Here is a 10,921-nt window from a genome sequence, read left to right as displayed (position 1 = left end):
AATTACTGCTAGTTTCACAGGTGAGGAAACTGAGGCACCAGAGATTAAGTAGGTTGCCAGGCCAGTTCCAGTGATGGAAAGGCAGGTCTGTTTGGTTTCAGAGCCACTTTGGGCTTCACCACACCCTCCCTTCCTCCACCTGTAAGGTGAAGAACTGTAAGGCTCCAAGTAGGAAAGCAGATCACCCAGGTTCTTGAAGGGACAAGGCAAAGCATCTTTCATTTTATCTCTTTTCCTTATTTTCCCCACCTCCTTTTTTTTTTTTTTTTTTTAAGATTTTATTTATTTATTAGAGAGAGAGAGAGCACAAGCAGAGGGAGCGGCAGGCCGAGGGAGAGAGAGAAGCAGGCTGCACCCTAAGCAGGGCTCGATCCCAGAACCCTGGGATCATGAAGGCAACCAACTGAGCCACCCAGGCACCCTTCCCACCTCCCTTTTAAATTCTTTTTTTTTCTCTCCTTTCCTTCCTCATGCTCTTTAACTTGCATGGCACCCAATGGTGATGCCCTGGGCTAATGGAGCAGCAACCAATCTGGAAACTGAGGCCAGGGAGCTGCTTTCCAAATGCAGTTCTGCCTTCTTATCCAGGGCTGGGATGCAGGGTGGTGGACACCCCAGCCCAGGTCATGCAGGATGGCTCCGAGTCCCTGTCAGCTGAAGAATCAGCCAAGCTGATCTTCGGAAGAGCCTACAGAACAGCCCCACTTTTTAGCAGCCGTGTCAATTTCCTGAGCGAGCGACAACGAAGATAGCCTTGTCTCTACTAGGAGAGGTTGGTTGGTTGTTGTCATCTGTACTCCTTTGTAAGGGAACTCACCCAAGCATGGGGGACATGGCTGGGCAAAAGGCCCCTCCAGGATGGGTGTCACTTTGGCTGTGGAGGACTACTGCTCTCTCTCTTTCCTAATTACAAATTTTAATATACAGGAAAATATAGAGGATTAGGTAATGGTACTCTGTATCCACACTGAGAATTAACACATGTTAACATTGTCATTTTTGCCTTGGCTATTTTTTGAGACAAAACTGGCATACAGTAAAGTACACAGATCTTGAGAGTACAGTTTGATAAATTTTTACCTATGTATACACCTGCGTGATTACCAACCAGATCAAGATGCAGTGTTTTGTCAGCACCCCAGAAGGATCCCTATGCCATTTTCTAGTCAATAACACCCCATTAGTAACCCTTATGGTAACCCCTATTCTGAATTCTGTTACCAGGTATTGGTTTTCTAATTTGAAAACCCTTAAACAAAATCACACTGTATGTGTTCTTTCATATCTGGCTTTCTTTGCTTAACATAATGTCTTCGAGATTCATCTATACTGTTGCAGTATTAAGCCATCCTCCTGCTGGTGGACACCTGCTTTGTTATTTTGGTGTTGTTGCTGTGGCTACTGTAAGTGGCTCTGCAATGAGTATTCTTGGGCCTGTCCCCTGGTGGACACGATAAAGAGTCTCTAGGATATGTATCTAGAAGTAGTATAACCAAATTGGTTTGATTATCTCTAGTCATTGGCTAATATAAGCAAAGCTGCATGAACAGCCTTGTGTATCTCTTTTGGGGCACATACTTCTCTTGGGTTTATACCTAGGAGTGGCATTTCAGAATCACGGGATAGGCATATGCTTAGCTTTCAAAAATACTGACAAACGGTTTTCAAACCAACAGTGGTCGAATGAATCTACACTCCCAGCAATGTATGAGCATTCCAGTTGCTCCATATTTGTGTCAACATATGATATTGTTAGACTTGTTAATTTTAGCCATTCTGGTGACTGTGTCTGGTACCTGACTGCAATTCTTCTTCTCTTTACCCCTCTCCTTCCCCACTCCCTCCCCCTCCCTCTCCTTCTCCTCCTTCTTCTTCCTGTGGCTTTAATTTACATTTTCCTAATAAGTAATTAAATTGACCACCTTTTCGTGTGCTTCTTTTAATAAGAGAAATAGAACAATACAGACAAGGTCAATATCCACTTGGTTGTCCTTTCCAGCCCTCGCCCCCTCCCTCCCCAGAGACAACCAGTACCAGGAATTTGGTGAGTACCCTCCTAGTCTATGTTTTTGTACTGAAATTATATTTGTATGTTTATGTAAAAAAATGTATAGTAATGCTTTATGTGGTTTTAAAATTTACATAACTACTTTAGTGCTGCAACATGCTTTGTTTTCACTCAACATTGTCTTTACATATGTTGATACACACAGATCGAGTTTATTCACTGAATCTGCCAAATCGAATTCCACTAAGTAACTACAGAAGGGTTTATTTATCCACTCTCCAGTTGATGGACATTTGGCTTGTTTCCAGTCTTTCTCTGTCGCAGACAATGCTTCAGTTAACATGCTCCTACCTATCTTGTATTGCTTACATGAGTCCACTGCTGTGTTCCTCCTGCTATAGAACCAGACAAAAGGCAAAGGTTAAACATGTAGTCCATTGAGCCTTTTGACTTGTTCCGTTTCCTATTCCAGGGGCTCCTATGGTCCCGGCCATATGGCCATACTGACAAAGATGATAAGTGAGCTCACAGTTCAAGTGTGACCTTGTTCCTTACTGAGGAGGGGTGGGGAGCCTTGTATTTCACCAGCCCTGAACCTAAATTAACCATACAGCCTCACGCTGGGATTTACACACATTTCTGGTTCCAAAAGGTCATTTGGTCCCACAGGTCTCCTTCCAGAAAAAGACTTGAGGCAGCTTATGATTTTGAAACAGGGCAACTTCTTACATTTTTAACACTAGTTCTTTGTGTTAATTGGCATCTCTTCTGCATTCACACCATTGACCACTCTCTCCTTACAACTTGTCCTGAATATCCACCTAACCACCTCACCATTTCTCCTCAGAGTCCTGTGGAATCCTCCTCTGTGAAATTAAACTCTGACCTCCAGGTCTCTCCTCGACCTTCTTTTGAGAAATCAGACTTCATCAAAATTTAAAATTTTTGTTCATCAGAGACACCATTACAAAAAGAAAAAGACAAGCCACAGACTGAAAGACAATATTGCAATACATGTATCTGACAAAGGATTTGTTTTTAGAACATAGAAAAACCATCCACAAACTAATAATAAAAAGGCAAGCAGCCTAGGGCGCCTGGGTGGCTCAGTTGGTTAAGCGACTGCCTTCGGCTCAGGTCATGATCCTGGAGTCCCGGGATCGAGTCCCATATCGGGCTCCCTGCTCGGCGGGGAGTCTGCTTCTCCCTCTGACCCTCCCCCCCCTCATGTGCTCGCTCGCTCTCATTCTCTCTCTCTCAAATAAATAAATAAAATCTTTAAAAAAAAAAAAAAAAGGCAAGCAGCCTAGTAAAAGCAAAACATGGGCAAAATTCTTGAACACACACCTGACAAAAGATCTATGAATGACTGATAAACATGTGAAAAGTCAAACATGGGATTACCCTGCATTCTAGCAGTTCTCTTACATCGTTACCCAAGAGAACTAGAAAACAATCTAAAAATGCATTTTTATTCATAGTAGCCAAACATTGGTAATAACCCAAACATCCATCAACAGAATCGATGTACAACTGTGATGTGTTCATACAACAGAATACTGCTCAGCAATAGAAAGAACAAACGACTGACACAAACAACATGGAGGAATCTTAGAAATATGCTTACAAGGGTCCTGCAGTTGGCAGAATAACAGCCCCTCAAATATGTCCAGGTCCAAATGCCCATAATCACGTGGCAAAATGACCATTATGTGATGAAGGTTGAAGACCTTGAGATGGGGAGATAACTCGGAATCACTCAAGTCCTTAATAGCAGGGAAGCTTTCCTGGCTGTGGTCAGAGGGAGATGTGACAAAGAATGAATGGTTGATGATAGAGCATTGCTGACTTTGAAGATGGAGGAAGGGACAACAAGCCAAGGAATATGGGTGGTCGTCAGAGGCTGAAAAAGGCAAGGAAAGAGACTCTTCCCTAGAGACTCCACGAAGGAACACAGCTCTGCCAACACCTTGACTTTGACCCGCTGAGAACACTTATTGGACTTCTAACACACAAACCTGTCAGAGAATAAATTTCTGTGGTCTTAAGCAGTTAAGTTTGTCGTAATCTGTTACAGCATCAACGACGCACAAGCTTCACTGGTTTTCTTATCTTGAGAGTTGATTCAAGCATATGTTTTTTTTTAATTCCTTCAAACCAATATTTTCCTAAGTTTTTTTGTTTGTTTCTGTGTTTGTGTTTTCACTCCTAATCTGTCTATCTCTGCTAATCTGTCTGTGCTCTGTGGCTGCCCTGTGGCCCTCCATTCATTTGTACTGCCTTTTCTCTTCTCCTGCTTGGTGTGTATTTCTCTAGTCTGTTTTCTTTAGGCGCACATTGGTGTATATGCTTTAAATAGGATCATACCTTATATACTGCTCAATAACCTGTGACCATAAGGTCAATTTCCATGTCTTTGAATATTGTTTTTCATCACTTTAATGGCTATGTGCATAGATTACAATTTAATCAATTCCCCACTTTCCACATTTAGATTGTTTTCACTTTTTCACTTTTATAGACGATACTTTGATCAATATTTTAGTAACTATATATTTAGGCTTATTCATGATTGTTTCCTTAGAATAAATTCGTAAATTGCTGGGTCAAAGAAAATTTAAAATTCTAAGTCTTTTAGTATGTAATTTCTAACCAACCAACCAACACAAAGATTATACTAATTAGGGCATAGCTTCTGCAGAAAATACCAGGCAGTATTAGCAAATCAATCAATTTTCTTTAGATACTCTCCTACTGACCAGTCTTCAGAAGTGTTAACATTCTGAGCTGTTTTCCTAAATAAAGAATTGTAAATAAAATATGATGAGCTCACATGTTAACAATCTGATACAAAAGAAGTACCTACTTTCTAGAAATGTCACCTTTATCAAACTAGTGCTCTCTGACGGCACCTTACAATGTGCCTGTTTTATAAAAGCACATTTGTTTGATTTCAAGGTCCGGCTGTGCAGGGGGCCTGGGGGTCTTCTCATCTTCTTTTGTGCTCTGATTCTCCCTAGCAATGCCGACTAAGCACTTTGTTTTCAACCACAGGGTCTGGGCTCTGCACAGCTATACCATGCCTTTTAGATTAAATCTGATTTCTTCCTTCAAGTGGATACTTTATTCTTATAGTGAACAAGGCACAGAGTTCAGAGAAAGAAGATCATGTTTTATAATGTTTATTAATGTCTTAAAACTACGTGCCCATCTGTTCCAAGTCTGAAAGAAATCAAAGTTAGGCTTACACAGAATCAGGCACAGTGAATCAATCAATTAATTAACCATTGTTGAGTGCCAACAATGTGTAAGGCAACAGGAATAACAAAATCAGAGTAAACTTAGAATACATTAGTAAATATTCTACTTTCCTTTAGTTTTAATTGCTTTTCCTGGACTATTTGAGGAACGTTTAAGTTTGCATTGTGTTTTTCTAGGTGTTTATTTTTTTCTTAGCCTGGATGAAGACCATAGTAGCTTTTAAACTCTCCTGTTTTTAGTCAAAAGATGCTTCTCAAAATTAAGGAAATTGAGTTTGCCTTATGCATATCAGCTTCATATGTTTCCTCTTTTGCCTGTTTTTCTATTGAGTTGTCCTTTCCTTACTAATTTGTAGGAATTCTTTTTTTTTTTTTAAGATTTTATTTATTTATTTGACAGAGAAAGAGAGAGACAGCGAGAGAGGGAACACAAGCAGGGGGAGTGGGAGAGGGAGAAGCAGGCTTCCCTCGGAGCAGCGAGCCTGATATGGGGCTCGATCCCAGGATCATGACCTGCGCCGAAGGCAGACGCTTAACGACTGAGCCACCCAGGCCCCCCTGATTTGTAAGAATTCTTAAAATATTTTTGATACAGATTCTTCATTGTATGTGACACATCTTCTCTTGGTTTGCAGCTCATCTTTCCATCTTCTTTAACATGTCTTTTGATGAATACAGGTTTTTAATTTCATTATAGTCAAATTCATCAATTTCCATTTTATAGTGAGCTTTTTTGTGTCTGATGTTTAAGAAATCCTCCCCTACCCTCAAGACCTAAATATATTTTCCCATGTTTTCTTCTAAAAATTTTTAAGTTTTGCTTTTGACATTTGAATCCTTAATCCATCTGGAGTTGATTTGCATGTCTGATGTGAGATAGGAACCTGATTTACTTTTCATATGGATAATCATTTTTTCCTGTCCCATTTATTGAATCCCTCATAAATAATCTAGGAAATGCAAATGAAGACCATCAAAAGATACCAATTTACGTCCATTCGATGAGCAAAAATTAAGACATCTGGTGATACCAAGTTCTGAAGAGGACAGATCAATACCATGCCTTAACATGTCGCTGGTGAGAGCATAAGTTGTTACAACTGCTTTGGAGAACAGTCTGGCATTGTCTTGCAATGTTGAACATTCCCACACCCTACCACCAACCCACATTCCATTCCTGGGTATAAACCGAAGACAGCTCCAGGTACTCACCAGGAGAGAGAACCATGTGTGAAAATCTCCACTGCAGCTCTCTTTATCACAGCAAGAAATGTGAAAGCCTAAACTCCAGTGTCCAGGAGGCCAGATAAATAAATGCTGGTGTGTTCACCCAATGAAATACTACAGAGCAGTGAAGATGAATGACTCAGAGCAACTACAACAATATGAATGATTAGTAATGATCTTGGAAATAGAAAACTAAATGGGAACGGTGTCCCAGAAGATTATATAGGGCATAATATCGTCTCCAAAAAGTCATAAGCAATTAAAACTAATCATTATATGGTTTGCACGCATGTATGTGTGATAAAAAAAATTTAAATCAAGAATGAATAAAAATACAAAATTTTGAATTGTGGTTACATCTAGTGGGAGGAGTCCTGGGGGTGGGAGTGGTAATTGGGTGAGGGCAGGAGCACTTGGAAGATGGAAGATTATGGTCAGTGTGTTCCTTCTTTAATTAGATAGTGAGTTCATGGGTGTTCATTATATTATTAACAAATAAACATCCAAGTAGATAAAATAAAAGAGAGCCACACATGGACCAGAGATGAGTGGGAGGTAAACCAAGGGCATGAGTTCAATGCCTGAGATCCATTGAAAATACAGTTGGGGGAGAAAATTCGTACAGACCCTTTGCGAAATCAGCTGGCCTAAGGTGTGAAGTGACAGTGCTTAAAAACAAAGATCAAAAGCTATTGAGGATAAGTAACAGGTATGAATAAATCAAAATTCTCACCCTAGTAACTTTTTCACCGGATCCTGATTAGCTGCTAGTTAATAAATACGCAGTCTGCCTTAATTCTATGTGTTTTCGGGCCTGTTTGGACCAGAGTGAAAAAAAAAAAATCTATAAATCATTTCTCTAAGGAGGGGCTGGGTAGAAAGAGAAGCAAGCTGACTAAGAACACTCCAGATTCTTTATGGACTGCCACTAGATCACAAGAATATGTTAAAGATTGAGTTTCCAAACTTTAAATCATAAAAGCAGCTTACGTTTTCCCATGATTTTACAGTCTGCATAGTGTTCTCATATAATGCTTCATTTGATCATGGGGCAAGAAGCCTGAGAACTTATAAAATCAAGGCTGTCAGATGTTTGTGACAAAAAATAACATGAAAGATAAAACTGACTTCTGATGAGTCTCTGGATAAAAGTTAACTAAAAGAGTCCCAAAAAGTGGGATGTAAATTTCAGCATGATCTTTTTGTGCTTCAACTTCTTTAAATCTTCCTCTCAACAGGAGGTTATCTTACTGCTGTTCTAGAACTCCAATTCAACAAATATTTGTTGAGTCGCTAAAATATGCAAGGACTGTGCTTGGATCCAGGAATAAAAAATGAACAAGGAAGACAGTAGCCATGGAACTGTAGAGAAACAGTGTTGAATATAATCAATATATTTCTATTTCAATTTTTTAAAAATGCATCATGCCTGGTATCGTCGATGAGGCTTTATTTGGCGTTACCTGGAACACATCCAGTGGAGTTGATAACTCCTTCAATGTCCCCAACAGACCTTGTCGTGTTTCCTTTAGCGTATCCCTCATGCTGACTTGCAGCAGACATCTGTTACCTTTGTTCTGGCCTGGATCTTTTCTTCTCAAAAACTCCTTTCTCCACTTTTTAGGGCTGTCAATTACACGACCCCCACCTCTCCCACACACAGGCAAGGCACCAGATGAAGCTGACCACGCAGCCAGGGTAGATCTGTGACCCAAGCAGGGCTCTCTTTGGAGGCTTGATTTGGACCCTGGAAGAGAAAGAATTTGTCTCTCCCCCTCAAATTACTAGTACTAATACCACAGACACCTAGAACTTTGGTTCCATAGGAGAATCCAAGAACCCATTGGAGAGCAGAGTTGTGGGATGAAAAAACTCAATCCTGATGATACACTTGAAGCCTGAATCCAGAAGTGCCTGAAACCTGCATCCCTGAAATTCCCAATTAAAAGAACCAAATATATTGACTTTTAACTTAAGCTTGTTAGATGAGTTTACTTATCACTTAAGCCTGGGCAAGTCCCAGCTAACACTGTATGTGTCTCCTCTGTGAGATTGGGAGCTTCTAGGAGCAACTATGAGTAAGGCCTAATTGACACCAACGTTGACCCTGCTCACGTAGCATGCACAATCCCTAGATGAAAGTGCTCAGCCTCTAGAACAGGTGCATGTAACCCTACATCCACAAACTCCTAGGAGGATCCATGAGAGGATGGGTATATGCAGATTTTTCAGGTGAAAAAGTTCATACCTGTCATCAAAGTATTGCTTTGAGTATCAAAGATGCTCAAAGGAATCCCAAACCAAGAATATTCAAGAACCCTCACTGGTGTAAAGGCTGTGCCTAGCAATCTCAGCCTAGTTTCACTGATAGCAGTCATCACATCTGGAGACATAGAGTCAGGCGAGAAAGAGCTCTGCTAGAGCTTTCCACATCTAGAGGATGCAAAAGCTTGCTATATTCCAGATAAAGTCATGCCATGTTTGTTTGGTTGGTTGGTTTTTGTATGGGAGGATGCCTTCTGGTTTGTTCTTCCCAGCCCACTGAGGGATACAGCTGGGGAATGTGAGATAAGACAAAAAATCCAACCCCTCTGGACCCCAGCCCCCACCCCATATCACATGACAGAAGGCCTCCTGTGCTCCCTCCCAATCCATGGGATCCCTTGAGCACTAACTAAATCTAATACTGTTATTAATCTCTAGCTTCCATTATTTTGTCTTTATTTCTTTTTTTGTTGTGGTGGTGGGGGCAGTAAAATACACGTAACATGAAATTTACCAGCTTAGCCATTTTCAAGTGTCCAGTTCAGTGGCTTTAAGTACATTCATATTGCTGCGCAACCCTCCATCCCCAGAACTTGGTTTCCCGTGACCCCCATAACAAATATTACCACAAATCTGGTGGCTTCCAAGCCACAGAAATTTATTTGCTCACAGTTCTAGGGGCTAGAAGCCCAAAATCAAGGTGTCAGCAGGACATGCTCCCTCCAAAGACTGTAGGGGAACATCCTTCCTTGCCTCTATCCAGCTTTTGGTGGCCCCAGGCATTCACAGGCTCCTGGCTTTATCGTTCCTATCTCTGCCTCTGTCTTCCCACGACCTTCTCTGACTCTGGGCCTTCTTTTCTTTCTCTGATAAGGACATTGGTCTTTGGATTTAGAGACCCTCCTGTGGGTAATCCAGGATGATCTCATTTTGAGATTTTTAACTTAATTACTTTTGCACAGACTCTTTCTCCAAATAGGTCATATTCACAAGTTCTGGGGGTTGGGACGTGGCCATACCTTTCTGGGGGTCACAATTCAACCCACTGCAGCTGGGTTACCCCAGAAGCAAATGCAATATGAGGGAAGTGACCCCAGGAAGCACCAACAGGAGAGTGGGAAGTGACAGGGAAGAGAAGGAAGCCAATAGAGAATGCCCTAATTGCAAGTTACTCCTGAGAAACTAGTAGCACTCACTTCCATAGGGAACCTTGGGGTGATGGCATAGAACACACCTCAGCACTATCCCACCTCCAAAGCAGAGATGCTCAGAATCTCCTGTCATTGACTGAAGGCTGTCCCCAGGGACATTAACTCCCTGACACTTGTCTCCCTCACACTCAGGCAAAGGGAAAGCTCTTGGAGACAGTCATATATATCTGTAATAGGACACCAACTTGCCCAAAATGCTAGTGCCTCCCAGGAGTGGGTGGGGCACTGATAGCATCTGCCACTAGGCAAGTCAGGAAGGTTCCACTTTATTGCTTGTATCACAACTGAAGAAGGAGCTACTAGAGTTGTCCACTGATAGATCATTAAAATAATATTTGATGGAAGATCACTAAGGGATTTGCAGCATAAAGCTGAGAAGAATGTCAAAGAATTGAGTGACACATTAGCATGCAAATTACTTCCAGTCTCCTTTGCACATTTATTTGGACAAAATCATTATATATATCAATTATAGATACATATAATTAAAGATATGATTTTTTAAATGGGGATAAGTAGGAATATGGGATAGTCATCAGTATGAAGTATTTATCACCGAATACATGAACCAAGAGTTTAAAAGGCCAATAATATTTTACTTTACATTGAATACTTTTGAAAATATGTAGCATATTTACTTGTTTTTAACACAGAGCCTTATGGGCACTGCAGATTTTTAAATTTCTAACTTCAATTTGTGTAAGTATTTTTGTTCTGGAAAATAAGATATTGTGATCAACACAAAATGGAGAATTTGCAATGTAAACATAGGTTTAAAGAGAAAAAAAAAGAATGATGTATAATGTCCTGCTGTTAATAAAGTACTTGTTTTTTTTTTTCTTAATGGTTGAATTTATTTTTCTTTAGTTTTAAAGAGACAATTTTTATTTTTTTTTTAAGATTTTATTTATTCATTTGTCAGAGAGAGAGAAAGCAAGCACAAGCAGGGG

At 40.5% G+C, this 10,921-nt stretch overlaps 1 long non-coding RNA gene across 1 annotated transcript; it reads left to right on the top strand.

Annotated features, from left to right (window-relative positions):
- The first annotated feature begins 643 nt into the window (after positions 1-643).
- Positions 644-3,094, top strand: LOC118552617 (uncharacterized). Its single transcript, XR_004925620.2, has 3 exons — positions 644-772; positions 1,948-2,044; positions 2,856-3,094. It is a non-coding gene; the product is annotated as an uncharacterized LOC118552617 (long non-coding RNA).
- The last annotated feature ends 7,827 nt before the right edge of the window (positions 3,095-10,921 follow it).

This window comes from Halichoerus grypus, chromosome 4 (genome assembly GCF_964656455.1).
Source record: "Halichoerus grypus chromosome 4, mHalGry1.hap1.1, whole genome shotgun sequence".
Taxonomy (NCBI): Eukaryota; Metazoa; Chordata; class Mammalia; order Carnivora; family Phocidae; genus Halichoerus; species Halichoerus grypus.
This window is presented reverse-complemented; position numbering and strand designations above follow the sequence as displayed.